At 49.1% G+C, this 16,937-nt stretch overlaps 1 protein-coding gene across 2 annotated transcripts in view; it reads right to left on the bottom strand.

Annotated features, from left to right (window-relative positions):
• The window catches only part of FYN (FYN proto-oncogene, Src family tyrosine kinase), a 222,732-nt gene extending 207,010 nt beyond the window's left edge, over nucleotides 1–15,722 (bottom strand). For both annotated transcript variants that reach the window (XM_008263382.4, XM_002714927.5), the window contains exon 1: nucleotides 15,269–15,722. The gene's annotated coding sequence lies outside the window, so the exon portion shown is untranslated. The remainder of the gene's footprint in view (nucleotides 1–15,268) is intronic.
• Between the last annotated feature and the right edge of the window lie 1,215 nt (nucleotides 15,723–16,937).

Here is a 16,937-nt window from a genome sequence, read left to right as displayed (position 1 = left end):
CTGCAGGGTCAAATTTTCCACTCTAAAAGTGACAAGTATTACTGGGCAAAGTCACAAAATTGAGCTAAAGAGAACTATTAAAAAGCCCTGGGAGTTTCCCAATGGAGCCTGAGTCTGTAACACTTTCCATCCACCTATCCTAGAGTTTTGTGGATCTTTGTACCTTTTCTAGATTGTCCAACCCTCTTTTCCAAATGTCTCCAACCTCAGATGATGGTTCTGCCTCCAATTTTGCTGGAACATTCCAGGACATTCCACTTGTAAAATTTCTCCCTTCTCATATGCAAATTTCACTGTATCCTCTTCTACCTCACAGTGATGGTTACAATCGCACCGTGCCTGCTATCTAGTTGACATTCAGCCTTATAAACACCTTCCTGATCTTTTCCTCTCCCTACTACTTTTATCCCTTGGCTGAATGGTCACCCTCTCCTCAAAAACACAGCTCTCTGGGTCCTGTGGATGTGACTTGGAGAAAGTTGCTTTGCAGTTGTAATTAAGGATCTTAAGATCAGATCATCCTGTAGTAGGGTGGATCCTTACTACAGTGACAAGTGTCTCCCGTAAGAGAGGAAAACACCACGTGAAGGTGGAGGCAGAGACCACAGTGCTGTCTACAGTAAGAACGGGAAGCCAACAAACATCCGGTGGCCACAAGAAACCAGGAAAGAGGCAGGGACAGATTTTCGCTCAGGGCCTCAAGAAGGAACCAACCTGATAACACTTTGACTTCCGCCTTCCAGAACTCTGAGAGCATTCTCTGTTGTTTTAAGCCATCCAGTTGGTGGGAATTTGTTGCAGCAGCGGCAGAAAACACCCTGGGTAACTCTTCGCTTATCAGAGCTCACCCCACTTCCTTCTCTACGTGCATCCCTTTCTCCCTGACACCTCTCTCTCTCTAGCAGATCATCTCCCCACGTCCTAGCCCACTCAGGAGGGCACTAAGCGAGGTGGGTACTCTGGTGGAGAACACAGGGCAAGAGTCCCCCCATCCCCTATAGTGGCAGGTCTGGGTCTCAAATGAGTACCTGTCAGTGCTGCTGTGGGGGTGGCGGGGGCCAGGGTGCGCCACTCCCTGGAAACAGAGCTTCCACAGAAACCTGAGGATCAGGGAAGGTGGTGGGGCTTGCCTGGGGTGCCCCAGATGGAGGATTCCAGCACTTTCATGTGCTGGACTCTTCACCCTGGGCATGTTGGGCCCAGGTACAGTAATGCTTGGGTTTTCCAAGTACTAACCTCCTTGGTTCACAGGCATGAATACACTAAGCAGGGGCTCCTGGCACCCCCAAAGGTATCTAGTTCCATCCATACCACCCCAGTCCTTACAGATTCCTCTCAACCATCCCTCTCTGGTCTCCACAGAGAAATCCTCAGCCTCTAAGTAAACTGCCTCCAACTCTTGACCATTGGAAATCAAGAATCTGTTGAATAACAGTAAGAAAGGGGAAGTTACGTGGTCAACCTCACTTATAGGGAAAGAAGGGTAAGGTGTGGCACGTTATCTATGCTTTGGCCCATATTTGCAGGCAGGATTAGAAGGCAGGATCATTGCATTTTTCACCCAAGGCAGTGGGACATAAAGTAGAATCTCAAACATTATGCACAACCAAAATCCAAATTCAGGGCCACGACTCATAGGCTCTATCAATGCAGGGAACACAATGTAGAGCTTACTTGAAGAAAGTTTGCTTTGGAGGCATCTCACTCAAGAAGTACTGAAAAACACATCAAAGACCTCCCAACATGGAGGTCCACAAGCACTTAATAAGCGCACAGTTCAGGTAGTGTTACACAGCACATAGCAAACGGCACAAGGTGCACTTTCAGCCTTCTAGAAGCTTGATACTGAGAATGGACAGTGCTGATGCTGACACAGACGAAAGTGGCTGCAGATGAACAAACTGCAGAAATACAGGGAGTGGTGGCATCTATGGGGGAAAGTGCAAGGTGGTGACTGTGGCAGTGGGAAGGGGCCAGGAAAAACATCTACATCACAGACAGTACATGGATAAACAGGGAACAAAATCTCACCACCGCTTCCCAGAGCTTACAATGGCATTTTAAACAACAGTGAGTACCACGTACCCACCTCCAGCTGCAGTGGTTGGTCTGCCACCACAGGAAGTGTTCTAATAAGAACACTCTCCGGCCCAGATCCATTAAACCTGGCATCCATGTGAGAACGAGGCAGGGGAAGCCATTAATGAGCTTTTCACAGGTAGCTGAGAAGACTCTAAATGAATGCCTGACAAACATTACCTGTTGGAGGCTGTTGTGTCTTTTGTTAAAGAAATGATTCAAGAAAACATTTCCCGAAGTGTCTGTTCAATCATCCTTTTGAAGGACATGCAAACAGAGGCTGTCACTGAATTGTCATGTGAAATCATTACATTGTAGGACCTGAAGTCTGAGACAGAACCCTTCTGCAAGCCAAGGGGCTTCTTCAGATGATGCTAATACAAAGTGAACAAAAGGAATGCATAGCGAGGAAGGCATTCCCAGAACCCACGTTGGGTTGGGTGTGGCTGAGGAACTCAGCTCAATACTGCTTTGAGTGGTCAGAGCTGGGCAGGTGTACAAGGAGAGAGGACCTGCTTTTTCTTTCTCATGCTTTCAGGTCCACACAGCTTCGCTCGCCTTTCCCCTCATTCACTATTGTACTCATCCAGTCTACTCCAGATTCTTTGAAACATTCTGCGTTTTCTGTCATTCTTCACTATCAGTAACTTGGAATTATTTATCTATGGTGAAAATCTGGTTAATGAAAGCCCGATGGCAGAAGGTAAAGAAATATCTTTTTTCGGCTGGCGCAGCGGCTCGCTAGGCTAATCCTCTGCCTGCAGCCCCGGCACCCCGGGTTCTAGTCCCACTTGGGGCGCTGGATTCTGTCCTGGTTGCTCCTCTTCCAGTCCAGCACTCTGCTGTGGCCTGGGAAGTGCAGTGGAGGATGGCCCAGGTCCTTGGGCCCTGCACCCGCATGGGAGACCAGGAGAAGCACCTGGCTCCTGATTTCAGATCAGCGCATCATGCTGACCACAATGTGCCAGCTGTAGCAGCCACTTGGGGGGTGAACCAACGGAAAAAGGAAGACCTTTCTCTCTCTCTCTCTCTCTCTCTCTCTCTCACTGTCTAACTCTGCCTGTCAAAAAAAAAAAAAAAAACTTATTTCATTGGTCACCCCAAATTTTTAACAAAAAGCTCCAAATTCTGAAAAAAAAAAGATCTTTAAACATATACCATTCACAAAATACAATGGCACGGGCTGGTGCTATGGCGTAGTGGGTTAAGTGGTCACCTGCAGTGCTGGCATCCCATATGGGTGCTGGTTGGAGTCCCAGTTACTCCACTTCCTGCTGCTCCAGCTCCCTGCTGGTGTGACTGGGAGGGCAGTGGAAGATGGTCCAAGTCTTTGGGCCACCTGCTACCCACATGGGAGACCTAGATGAAGCCCCTGGCTCCTGGCTTTGGCCTGGCCCAGCCTTGGCTGTTGTGGACATTTGGGGAGTAAACCAGTAGATGCAAGATCCCCTCCCCTCTCTCTCTCCCTCTCAAATAAATAAATAAATCTTTTTAAAAAATACAATGGCAGTTCCTAAAACACTCTAGGGTGGTTATCAAACTTAAATCATGTGCATCCATGGAGAATAAATCAAGTGCTACCAGAATATTACAGGTGCTCAGTGTCCAGCAATATGCCAGCCAGGCATTGCAGATGCCCAGGCTGCAGATTCCACTACCCTGCCTCCAGGGTCTGTCTAAATATCTGCTAAGCATCCACCTTATGGCTGTTCTACATGCCATAAGTGGAAAGACAAGAAGGGGGAGTGGCAAACAATACTTTTGCAAAGGGCCCACAGTTTCTTGAGAAGACAGGATCCATATATATGTATTTCTAGGAGACCTGGATTCTAGTCTAAGCTAAATTAGTAACTTGGGCAATCATAAAACAAAATAAAACAAAACAAAACAAAAAACTCTGATTCTTGGATTTTTCATGTATATAGTCAACTTACAAGGCAAAGTGTCACTTATTAGGAAACAACTGAGAGGTACAAATGTTCAATGTAAGAGAATGAAGAGACTGGGAGAAATCTTTCCAGAGGTGAGACTCCAGCCGGCCTTTCACAAATGAACTGTAAAAGGAAAGAAGCATCAGGCCAGATGCATATTCTGCACTAATGAGATAACAAATGCATATCTGGCTCATCAGGTCTTAGCAGAGTGGGAGAGAAGGTGAGCCAGGTTGACTAAGGAAGAATGGGAGACTGTATAAGTCCAGGCTGAGGAATCCAGTCTTTCTGCTCTTATTCACCAGGTTCCTAGCCAAGGGATAAGGAGAAAGACCAGTATCTACAACAACTGCCTATCTGTTTTGCCATGGATCAACAATTCCTCACTCAGTCTAGGAAAGTATGGGAGTAAAACAACTATTATTTGCAAACTGTGGGAGAGCCTGAAGATATGACATAGCGAGAGGACATGGAGCAGGTGAAGGTATACACAAAGGACAGCCACAGAAGGACATTTTCATGGGTAGAAGATAGAGAATGATGGAATGTTGGAGTTGATCAGTAACTCTGGAGTTTTGCAACAAGGCACCATGTTTTACAACGAAGTATCATGTTTGAGTTTCTGAATAAAGAAAATACACAGGACAATGAAAGATGATGTCCTCCAAAATCCTGAGAAGGCAACAAGAGAAACAATGAACAGAAATCAGCACTTTTGCAAGTATCTTTGTATGTGCCTAAGTCTAAGCCACGTAGCACATCATTTCTGGGATAAAATGAAAATAAAATTGAAATAAAAATAACATTTTAGACTATTTGAAGTTGTTACTGCTTCTGAAGAGACACAGCATTTGTATGGAAATGATCGAATTTGTTGGTGGTTATGTACCTCTTCAGCAGAATGTAAATGGGGCAGGATTTCACAGAAATACCGAATCAGTAACTTTTTCTGGGCATTACATGAAGAAAGGATTGGGAAAAGTGCCTTGGGCTTTGTTGTGGTAAAGGAGATCTGGCTCATCTCTAATTTTCCATTAAAGCCCTACTTTTCAATATAAAGCAGATGGAATCCTTACACAACTCAATGAAAAAACCTACTATTTCTGGGTCCCCCAAAGATGGAAGCTCTAAAAATGTCCTCATCAGATGAAACCCCAGCAGCACGGTGCAGAGGAGCAGCTACTTGGAAACCGCTGAGAGCCAAGCAGGCAGGGGTTTTGCTGTGATGGTCTTTTGAGCCCTGGCCTCCACTCGGGTTGCAGCTCCCCTGGAGTCCGATTAGCAACTTCTCCCTCTTTTCCACCTGCTCCCACCACTGGAGCTCAGACTCCCTATGCTTGCTTCATTCCCTGTCTTCCAGAAGCTGCCTCTCAACCGCTCCATTCTCACTGCTGGTCCCAGATACTGAAAGGATTTCAATGTCTTCAAGCCTGCCTACCCCACGCCTGAATCAGAACAAGGCCTGGGAACATGCATTCTATAGGATCCTCAGGATGGCAATGCAACCACTGCTCTAAAGCTCTCTTCTTATTATGGGCTCAGACCTTCAAAAAGTTCATGGAAAACTGCTTGGATTTCAAGATTTGCTGTTTTTTTTTTTTTTTCCTTCTTGCACCAAAACAAATTCATCTTTTAATGTCATTGTCCATGAACTTGTGGAAGTCACCTCGCATTCTCTGTCACTGTGCCAAGGTGAGTGGCAGAACAAGAGGCTGAAATTTCCCGAGCACATACTGGGCACTGTCTCCCCCCCGACAGTGCACACCCTCTTGGAGAGGAGGGGCAGAGTTAGATGAAGAGCAGAGACACTGGAAGCAGACAGCCTGGGTGCAGATCCCAGCTGCTGCTCACTAGCTGTGTGCCCCTGGCTGAGTCACTTACGGCTATGCCCCAGTTTGCTTATCTTCTACATACTGATAGTACCTCACAATATGGCATTGGGTGTGGCGCTGCCCAGTCAGCCAACCACAAGTAAAGACACAGTCCACGAACTGCAAAGAGTTTCTAAGTCAGTGACAAGGGCCAGGCGGGGAGGAGTGTGATGATGGGATGGTAAACCAAGTGGTACAGGAGCCCAGAGGCAGGAGTGAGGGGACCGCTGCCAGGGAGCCAGTCTCCAGTGGAGTTGTCAGAAACAGTGAGGCTGCACAGTGGGGTCAATGTGCCTTGGTTTCTCCATGAACAGACACCGTGGAAGGAACTAGATGGAACACAAGTAGGCAGGGAACGAGGAACAAGAGCAGGGGTGAGTTTGGTGGTCACAGGGCTCAGGCTTGGCCAGTAATTGGCTGTTGTCAATGGGCAAGCTGCTCCCTGAGCCTCGGTCTTCCCATCTGACTAATGGGGATAATAATAACTCCCTCACAGAGCTGTTGGGATGAAAGAAGTGACCGTGCATAAAGCACTTAACACAGTCCTCTGGGGTTACTACTCCTCCGATGTCTTTGGGGAAGGGTGAGTAGCTGTGGTTGGCTGAGTGTTTTTTTCATACTCTCAGAGAGAGGGGGAAGACAAAGCCAGATGCCAGTGGCCCCAGAAAAGCTCTCTGAACAAAAACAAGCAATGGCACGGTCTTCACCATACAGTATGTTCTCTTCCAAAAACTTTACAGTTAATAGGGGGCTCAATATGTATCTGCCCAAACCAAGCAGTACGGCTCGAGGTTGTGTGTTTATGAGGGCAGAATATGCCATGACCTCTCCTTCCTAAGAAGACCTGGGTCCCGCTTCATGGCCAGAGAGAGGCGCGGAGCAGGCCACTCGGGTGGCAGGCTGAGGGGACTGGGACCACGCTCTCGTCCAGATATTACAACTCCGAGTCTTACGGACGTTGTTAAAGTTTCATGAGTCAGTGAGCATTATCTTTTCTTCCCACGTTTTTATTAGCCCATAAATCCAGTTCAATTTATACCTTTCTAGGATTGCTGCATTCTAATCAAGTCCAAAGTGCCACGGATTCCTCAGTTGTCTGTACTGCATGTCACCTCCGAGTCCATTTGGAAAATACTGTTCAGGTTACTTATGTGTTTTAGGAGCTAAAAATTAGATTTGCTCGACTAAAAACACTCAAAAATGATTATGTTCCTCCAAATAAACCGAATCACTCTTTTTTCATAGGAACCAAGTCATAACCCCAGGGTTTTTTTCTTACACTGGAGTTCACTCTTATCTTTAGAGTCATGATGACATTCTGAAGTCAAACTCAAGGGATTACATTGCTAATTGGAGAAAATTCTGGGTATCTGACTAAAACAAAGAGACCATTTGGTAAGGCTTCCACTACTTTCACGTTTTTGATGGAAGATTTGCTTAAAAATGCAGTTTTCAATCATACCATGTAAATGAATTTCCCATCTTTTCAATAATTCTTAATCTAGAATGGACAATCACCCAAATCTCTTTCTAAGACATTGCAAATTTCCTTACAAATACATAATACATTTTCATCTTTTTTCCCTAAGCAACATATGAATATATGAGAGATACCCTCTTCAGAAAGTTCATGAAGAATGGAATTAAAAGATAAGTCTAGGGGCCAGTGCTGTGGCATAGTAGGTTAAGCCTCTGAATGAGGTGTTGGCATCCCATATGGACGCTGGTTCAAGTGCTGTCTGTTCCACTTCCAATCTAGCTTCCTGCTCTTCTGCCTGGGAAAGCAGAAATGGCCCAAGTGCTTGGGCCCCTGCACCCTTGTGGGAGGCTCACCTGGATCCTGGCTTCAGATCAGCCCAGCTCCGCCTTGTGGCCATTTGGGGAGTGAACCAGCAGATGGAAGACTTTTCTGGCTCTTCCTCTCCCTGTCTATAACTTTACCTTTCAAATAAATAAAATCTTTAAAAAGTTTATCTTAATGCAAAAAAATTTGGAAACTCCTGTAATTTTTTCATAAGCTTTTGGAAGACACTTTGCAGTATGTGTCATTATGAGGGCATATGCACATACACATGTGTTCACACATACATCAACAGCAGCAGAAGGGGTTGGTGCTGTGGTGTAGAAGGTTAAGCCTCCGCCTGCAGTGCCAGCATCCCATATAGGCATCAGTTGGAGTCCTGGCTGCTCCACTTCCAATCCAGCTCCCTGCTAATGCATCTGGGAAAGCAGTGGAAGATGGCTCAAGTGCTTATGCTCCTGTACCCATATGGGAGACCCTGAAGAAGCTCCTGGCTCCTGGCTTCGGCTTGGCCCAGCCCTGGCTGCTGCAGCCATTTGGGGAGTGAACCAGTGGATGGAAGATATCTCTCTCTTGCTCCTTCTCTTTCTGTATCTCTGCCATTCAAATAACTAAATAAATCTTAAAAAAAAAAAAAAAAAAAAGAACAAAAAACACACTAGCAAACTAGCAAATAGCCAGCCTTTCCTATGTGTGGATACTGTCCTGAGTCTTTCACATTTATTAACTCAATGAATCCTCAAAATGGTTCCTATCCTAGGAACTACTTTTTTTATTTAAGATTTATTTATTATTTTATTTTGAAAGTAGAGTTACAAAGAAGGAGAGAAAGGGATCTTCCAACTGCTGATTCACTCCCCCAGAGAGCAGCAACAGCCAGACTGAAGCTAGGAGCCAGGATCTCCTTCCAGGTCTCTCACATGGGCACAGGGGCCAAGTACTTGGACCATCCTCTACTACTTTCCCAGGGGCATTAGCAGGGAGCTGAATTGGAAGTGGAACAGCTGGGACATGAACCAGTGCCTGTGTGGCATCAAAGTCGGCAGCTTTACCTGCTACATCACAGTGCTGGTCCCTACTCTAGGAACTATTATCCCCGTTTTAAAGACGAAGAGAGGGAGCACAGAGAGATTAGGTCTCTTGGACCAGCTCACACAGCTGGAGAGCAATCATATCTGTGTCCTACCCCTGAACCTCATCTCTCACCTGGGTGAAAGGATCAAAGCCTGATGACTGACATCTTGGACAAGTCACTAACCACTTTGGAATTCATGTTAACCTCCTCACATGGAAAATGAGCATGTTGGGCTACATGATCGGCAAGCCCTTGGGCCCCATGGTCCTTGCCCTAGAAAAACTCTACGACACGCGGTCCCTCACTGGCTGAATGTTCTGCGGGTTGTGACACCTGTTTCTGCCCTGGTCTAGGGGAGCAGCAGACTTCCAGACTCCTACCCCTTTATTCCCCTGATGCTGCTCTGGCCAGGTTCTGAGATTGATGGAGCTAAATCCAACTGCACTTTTCATTCTTCAGCTTGTTAACTCTGAGCTGCTAACTGCTCCTACCCCCCACCCCACCCCAGCCCACCAGTACTCTGTCTGCACCTCTCCTACTCAGGCCCTGGGCTCAGTCTTGCGCCTGCCTGCTCTTTCAACCCTACACACTGCCTGGGTGATCTCATCCACATCCATGGCTGCACACTGTTTTGTAACTGGCTCTCAACAGATCAATGGTTGGGACCTAGTTCTCTTCCCTCACTCCAGACCCACCTACTCAAAAGCCTGGGAGACGCTTCCACCTGGCAGTCTACAGAGAGCAGGAAGAAGTCCTCACATACACACCCTGCCTGCTCTTGTCGCACTGTGCTGCTTGTCTCCATGACTCCTCCTAACCTCCCAAAGACCCCTTTCTGCCCCCTCCCCCATAAACTGCCTCATCCTCGCTGTCTTTTTTGCTCCCTTTGCACCTCCATTCCTTCCATTCAGATCCTCACCATGTTCCTCTGTTTCCACAACCACCCTCCTTGCATTGCTCCTGCCCGCCTCAGGTCAAGGGCCCACAGTGTGGCCAGTGATCCTCAACAAAACCCAGATCAGATCAAAGCTACAGCTCCACTCGCAACTCTTAAATGGCACTCAGGATAAAGTACTTACAAGAATCTTCTCAATTTCTCCTCTAGCGGTGTCTTCTCCCTTGTCTACCTCTCTGCCACCCCCACTGGCCCTGAACAAGCAGCAGTTTCCCAAAAGGTCTGCGCATGCACCCTCTGGGCTGTGCTTTCTGGGGCAGTGGCCTTCCTACAACACTCAACACTCGCCTTCCAGCTGCTCTGCCTGTCTGCCCCCACCCCTGCCTCCTCCCACCCGTCTCTACTGGGTTCACGCTTCCCTCCATGTGCGCCCCTAGAATCACAGCATGTGTAATAGCGGTCAGAGATGTCCTTGTTTCTCAGCCCACCTAGCAGGTAAGTTCCTTGGGGGCCGAGTCAGACCTCTCTATGCTCCTGACGTATCTGGGGCCACCATGTCCGGAAAATGGTCGATGCAGTGGATGAACACAGCCGGGTGAGCAAATGTGTAGACAGGTCACAAACTCACACAGGCTTCTGTGTGGACCACAGAAGGACTGAGCTTAGAACAAAGACTCACACAGGGTAAAATGATTTCCAGTATCAAGATGCTTTGTTTTCCCCTTCTAAAATTTAAAATTTTATTTCATTGTTTCATTTACCAGAGAGGTAATACCTGAAAGTCTGAACAGAAATGATGGATATTTTGTTATTTTAAGTTTGGCCTTAAGTTCATTTTTCATCAACAGGAAGTCTCAATTTCCAATGGAGTTTTCCCCTCTCCTCTCACAGCGTTATAACATTTTATAATTGATATCATCATTATACCCACACGTAGTATTTGGAATATCGACCAGTGGCTGAGGGTAAGGGTTTTGGAATCCAGCTAACAGGGCCTGGATCCTGACTCTGCTGCTTAGTAGGATCCTGGTTATTTACTCAACATATTGCTTCCATTTCCCATCTGTAAAATGATTCTAAGTGAAACCACTTCAAATCATTATTGTTGAGATCAGAGCTTCAATGGTGCTTAGCACATAGCAAATGCTCAGCCAATGTTAGCAATTATTTGGTTTTTCTAACTACTCTAGTAGCCGGTGAGCTCCTGAAGAATAAGACCCGCAGAAACACTCGTTTCCACCACCCTAGCTCCCCCGTGCCCTGTACAAAACAGCACACTAAGCTAATGTTGGCAGAACAGATGAATACAGTAAGTGTTTATAGAAAAAACGTGCATTATTAATTATGGGCACTTAGGGACCGAATTGCTCCAACAATGTGGAGATCTGTGGAGAAAAGGGTCTACCCAGGACACAGGCAGCTCCCCTACTCTTCGGGGTCCTCCATGGACTTTGCCAGGATGCAGAGACACCAAGAGTCCAGGCAGCTGCTGATGGAGGGAAGCCAGGTGGGAGTGAAGAGGGGGCTGACAGCGCCTCCAGCCTTTCCCATTAAGAAGCTGCAAGGCCTCAGGACAAGGAGTCTCACCTGTGCTTAATTTCACCATCTGATACAGGGATGAGGAAGCTTTGTCCTGCCAAGGGCCACTTGGACATTGACAACATCACTTGCTGGCCACAAAAACAATCAACTTCAAAAGTAGCCTGCTGTAGATGCATTGAACTTCAAGTCCAGCCTGCGGTTGTCTTGACAGAGACGGACCAAATGATTTCACAGGCTTATAGGGCCCATGGGCCAGCCGTTCCCCACCCCTGGAAGAGAAGGCAGGGCTGTGTGTGACTTCACATTACCCTCCTAGCCACTCTGGAAGCCAACACAATCACCAGATTTAAAAAAACCAGGCCAAGAAAGGTGCTTCTGGAGTCAAAGAACCACATCAGAGTCAACACAGGAAGCACCAGATGACTGTGTTGCAAACAACTGTTGAGCAGGAATTGGCCCTTCGAAACAAGACAAAAAGAAAGTTTTTCCAACATGCTCAAGATGAAAAGATCTGGACTTCTAAAATCAAAAGAACAAAAGCAATGATGGGTGTCAGCTCTTGGTTTCCATTTAATTCCCATCAGCCTATAAACTTCTTTATTTTGAAGATTTATTTTATTTGAAATATTTATTTGAAATCAGAGTCAGAGAGAGAGAGAGATCCTCCATTGACTGGTTCACTCCCCCAAATGACTGCAACAGCCAGGGCTAGGCCAGCGCAAAGCCAGGAGCCAGGGAGTTTCATCCCGGTCTCCCAAGTAGGTAGCAGGGACCCAAACACTAGGGCCAGCCTCTGCTGCTTTTCCCAAACCATTAGCCAGGAGCTAATCGGCGCTCATATGAATGCCGGCGTCACAGGCAGCAGTTTTACCCACTACACAACACTGGCCTGTGGTAAGCTTCTTGAGAGCAGTGAATGTGCCTGGTTAAGTGGCAGTGCAAAGCTGTTCACCAAAAATATATTTTTTCTTGTTCTTTTTTCTTCTGGGTATATGGCTAAACTACATATCCCAGGCTCCTTTGCAACTGTGTGGCCATATAACTAGCCCTCACACAAAGAATGTGAGTAGAAATAATGTGTGTCACTTCCAGGCCAAATGTTTTAAAAGCAGGTATAACTCCCTTCCAATCTTTCACCTCTGCTATCAGCTGAACCAGATTACAGTGGCAAGGTAACGTCACAGGACAGGGGTGTGGGACCCAGGATCACTGCAAGGGGGAAAACCACCTATTGCCAGAAACACTCATTCTGGACTATTCACAAGCTAGAATAAACATCCTTCACTTTGCAGCCACTGTTTGCAGGCCTATTTGTCACTGTTGCTAACATGAGCCTTGTTAATTCAGATGCTGAGTGTATACCAAGTACCTAAGTCACATTTGTCTCTGTGAAATGAAAACACAAGGCAAAACTCAGCAGGAAATGATATAAGGAAAGATGGGATTCTTTTCCTCCATGTGTTGACCAACTCACGGTGAAAAAGGACACATGACAAACGTAAGGCCTGCTGCTAAAGCCTGGAAACAAAGTTGGAGAGGCCTTCGTAGAAGAAACAACAGGACTTCAGGCAAGTCAAATGGGGCAGGAGACTTAAGTCCCAGGAGAGAGTGCATACTTGTCTGCATTCAACCTTATCATTAACTCTCTAGCTTGGCCAACAGAGTACAAGGTTATGGTGAACTGCCTTTCCTTCTTGGGTCTGGAACCAAACAACCCTTTGTACAATCTATACAATCTACTCATTAGCTCTATTGCCTTTTTTTTTTTTTTTTTTTTTTTTTTTTTTTTTTTTTTTTTTTTTTTGGATAGGCAGAGTTAGACAGTGAGAGAAAGAGAAACAGAGAGAAAGGTCTTCCTTCTGTTGGTTCACCCCCCAAATGGCTGCCACAGCCAGTGTGCTGTGCAATCCAAAGCCAAGAGCCAGGTGCTTCCTCCTGGTCTCCCATGCGGGTGCAGGACCCAAGCAATTGGGCCATCCTCACTGCCTTCCTGGGCCACAGCAGAGAGCTGGAGTGGAAGAGGGGCAACCAGGACTAGAACCCGGGGTGCTGACGCCGCAGGCAGAGGATTAGCCAAGTGAGCCATGGTGCTGGCCAGCTCTATTGCTTCTTTTTCTTTTTAAATCCTTAGAAAGTACAGGAGTAAATGTTTAACAAATCATAACCGCTCTTCCCTAATAAATTCTTGAAGAATAAACTTGAGATAGTTCGGCTATTTACAATAGTTAAGGAGCCATGCTTTTGACCATGAACGGGCCAGACCAAAATTTTGATATCAGCTAAGTGTATAAGTGCCAGAGCGGCTTACAGAATGGAATATAAAGCTCCCAGATTTACATGAACATTTCCTCTTTCAGAGGAACATCAGAGGGTTTATCAGAGTTCACTCAAAAGAATCTACATCCCCTGTGCAGAGGCTCAGGTAGTTAAACCACTTCCTCCAAAAGCTGCAAGGACTCCATCTGAAAGCATGGTACCCAGGGGGCAGGGACCGGGGAGAAAGACACGAAGGGTGGAAAGTACTGCAGTAACTTGGGTGGTGAGAGGAAGGATGTGGGTGTCTGAAGGTTACTGTGAAGCAGGCAAGAGACAGTCTCCAGTCTCCTCAACGCCAATTCAATGTTTTGATGTTCTCAGGTACTTGCTTAAATAAAAGGGTGAAACAACATCTCTGGGCAGACAAGATCTCATTTCAAAAGATTAGGACAGTGGCTTGAGACTTGCGAAGAAGAGAGTCAGCTTGTCAACACCAATTTCATTGATTCAGAAACAAGATTCTTCTGAGCCCACACCAAATTCCTTCCACCCCAGCTTTTAGTTATCTACCCCACAAAGGGGGGGGGGGCACACACGGAGGTGGGGACCTTAAGAGTAAAGCAACTTCAAGAAGGCTGGAATAACTGTCCTCTTACATCTAAGAAATCCTGCAGCTGCCAGTCAACACTGCAAGTCTGTGAATACACCAAAGTGCCCGCACCTGCCAGCCGGCATCTGGAGGGCTTTTATTTATTTATTTATTTTTTGGTAAATGTGGATAGAAAGACTCTTGAGAGAAGATGGACTGCTTCATAAGCAAGAAAGGGAAGCCCCGGGGAAGAGAAACCAGAAGCATCGTGCCTATCCTTGGGTACTTTGTGTGTCTCCTCTATGCACTGAAAGGGCTCTTTGTGCCACACACACACACACACACACACACACTCACACACGGCGGGTCTGGGTGATTTATTGGGGGAAGGAGGAGCCAGAAGGGTGATTTTATTATCCCTCTCCTCAGTGAGTCCCAGCAAATCCTCTCCTGGGCCTTGGCTGGGTGGCCTCTTTTCTGGCCCAGTCCCCTCGGCCTGGCCTGTGGCCGCAGAGATAAGAGAGGGGAGGGGACCAAACAAAAACAGCCATCGATCCAGGGAAGTCGGGAGGAAATGCAGCTAGGGAGCCGGGAGGGGAGGAGAAAGGAGGTCCAGGGAGCAGCAGGGGTGGGGGCCGGGGGGCCGGGAGTCCAGGAGGCGAGGGGACAGGGAAGGCGGGCGGCGGTGGCACTGGCAGAGCGAAGGGGAGGATGGCGGAGCGCGGGAGGTGCCAGGAGTGGGTTGAGGACGCGAGGGGAAGGCGACGGCCCCGAGGGCGGGGACCGCGAGGTGGAGTGGGGCCGAGGTGGGTGGGGAGGGAAGCAGCACGGGGCATCAATTATTAAGTGATTACATCATCCCCGACATTAAACAACACACACAGCCCGGTTCCCGCGGGGGGCCCGAAAGGAGGGCGGGGGCGGAGTCTGGGCTAGCCTCGCCCCCAGGTCAATTCCGATTTTCACACGGCACCCGCTCGCGGGCAAGGAAAGGGCCCCATCCCCACGCTGCCTCGGGGCCGCGCCCCGCAGAGGTGGCCTCGCTCGGCCGCGGGAAGACCCCCCGCACGCGCGCCCGCGCGCGGCTGCCCCGCTGGGCGCTCCGGAGGCGGCGGTGGCCACGGCCCAGCAGCCGGGCACCGCGGCGGAGGCGGCTGTGCGGGGGCGCCGGCGGCCGGGGGTCCCCGCAGCATCCCGCGGCCCCCCGCGCCGCATCTGCGGCCGCTTACCTGCGCGGCGCCAGGCTCCGGAGTCCATTCACATGGTCCTCTCCTCGCCGTGGTCGGGCGCGGCCTTGGCGGCTCAGGCAGCTGCCGGGTGGGCCCTCGAGAGCGCCGAGGGGGCGGCGCCGGGGGGCGGGGGTCCCCGGCCCGGCGGCCCGATCCCTCCCTGGCGCGGGCGGCGGCCGCCGGGCGGTGCGGCGCGGGCGGCGGCTTTGTGTGCGCCCGGAGAGTCCTGGGCGCGCAGGGAGAAGCGCCGCACCCGGGCGGCTGAGGACGCACGGCTCCAAGCGCAGCCTCGCCCCTGTTCCCGCGGCCGGCCGGCGGGCGGGTCTCGGAGGCCTTGGTCTCGCGGCGACCCCTCCTCCTCTCCCGCGGCAGCCCCCTCCCCGCCGGCTCCGCTCCTGACAGATGGCGCAACTGCAAAGACGCGCCGCCGCCGCGGCTGCTCGCAGCGACTCCCGCTGATGCTCCGGCCCTCGGGCTCCAGAGGGGAGCGAGCAGGGGGCGGGGGCGGCCCCGAGAGTGGCAAGGCTCGCCGTCCTATCAGAGGGCCCCGTGGGAGATGCGAGCCTCAACCATTGGTGTGTGCGGAGGGGGCGGGACGGCCCTGGGTGGGGCCGCGGAGAGGGTTGAGCGTTACTGTGGCAGCGGCATCCCGGCGTGCGTGCGGGGTGGGGGCGCGGGAGGGTGCGCGGGAGGAGGTGCGGGTGTGTTTTAGAGACTGGGGAGCTGTGAGTTAGGGGAAGATCAGGGCGGGAGAGCGTCCGTGGGAATCGCGGCTTCTGCTTTGCAGAGGAATGCAGGTGCTACTACAGATTGGCACCTGCCACTCCTCCGAGACCACGGGAGCCTGCGGCGGGAGAGCCTTGCCCTTTGAGGGCGGGGGGTAAGACGGAGGAGCGTTAGGCTGGTGACTGCAGCCCTTCCTCGGATCGAACTGGAGAAGCCCCGGAGAGCCCTGGAAACGCGCAACAGAGGACGCGAAAGAAGAGGAGACGAAACTCGGGTTCTGCCGTGGGTCCCCCGTTTTCGTGGACACACATATTCGCATTTCTGGCGAAAGTCTGGAGCCAGTGCTGCTTAAACGAGGGCAGGGGTGGGCGACGACCCGGGAACTCGAAATCACAGAGCAGAGGTTTCTTTGTGCATTTTCCCCAAATCATGTCTAATTGTAGCCGTGGGTTGTCGTTGGTTTCTCCTGTGTTTTTCCCTCCACTGAGTCTGGGCGTCTGCTCGGATTTTCCTTGATGAAATAATAGGCGGGTTCGTATACAGCTGGGAGTGCATCAGCCTTTATTTCCTATCCAGCTTTTCTATGGCAGGATGTCACTTCATAAAAAGAAACACGTTGGCTTCCTGATTTTCTTTATAGGTAATTCCTGTTTACTGAAAGTTCTGCTTTAAGGCGTGTTCGGAGTCGTTCTTCTTAATGGTTTTGGCAAGAACCTTATATCCTTCCCTCTCAGCAAATCACACGTTCTTAGAAATATAGTGAATCAGCTCCTGCATCTATGCTCAAAATCTATACCATTGCTTTCCTGCACACTTCTTTTCTTTTTGCTGTAGTTTAAAATATGTCGGTCATTTTTGTAAACAAAAAAAATCCCTTTTTGAAAAATTTACTAACATTACACCATCTCCATTTTGTGAATGAGGAAATTGAAGGAAAGCAAAG

Source organism: Oryctolagus cuniculus, chromosome 5 (assembly GCF_964237555.1).
Source record: "Oryctolagus cuniculus chromosome 5, mOryCun1.1, whole genome shotgun sequence".
NCBI lineage: Eukaryota > Metazoa > Chordata > Mammalia > Lagomorpha > Leporidae > Oryctolagus > Oryctolagus cuniculus.
The sequence above is the reverse complement of the archived record's forward strand: the minus strand, read 5'-3'. Positions and strand labels throughout refer to the sequence as shown.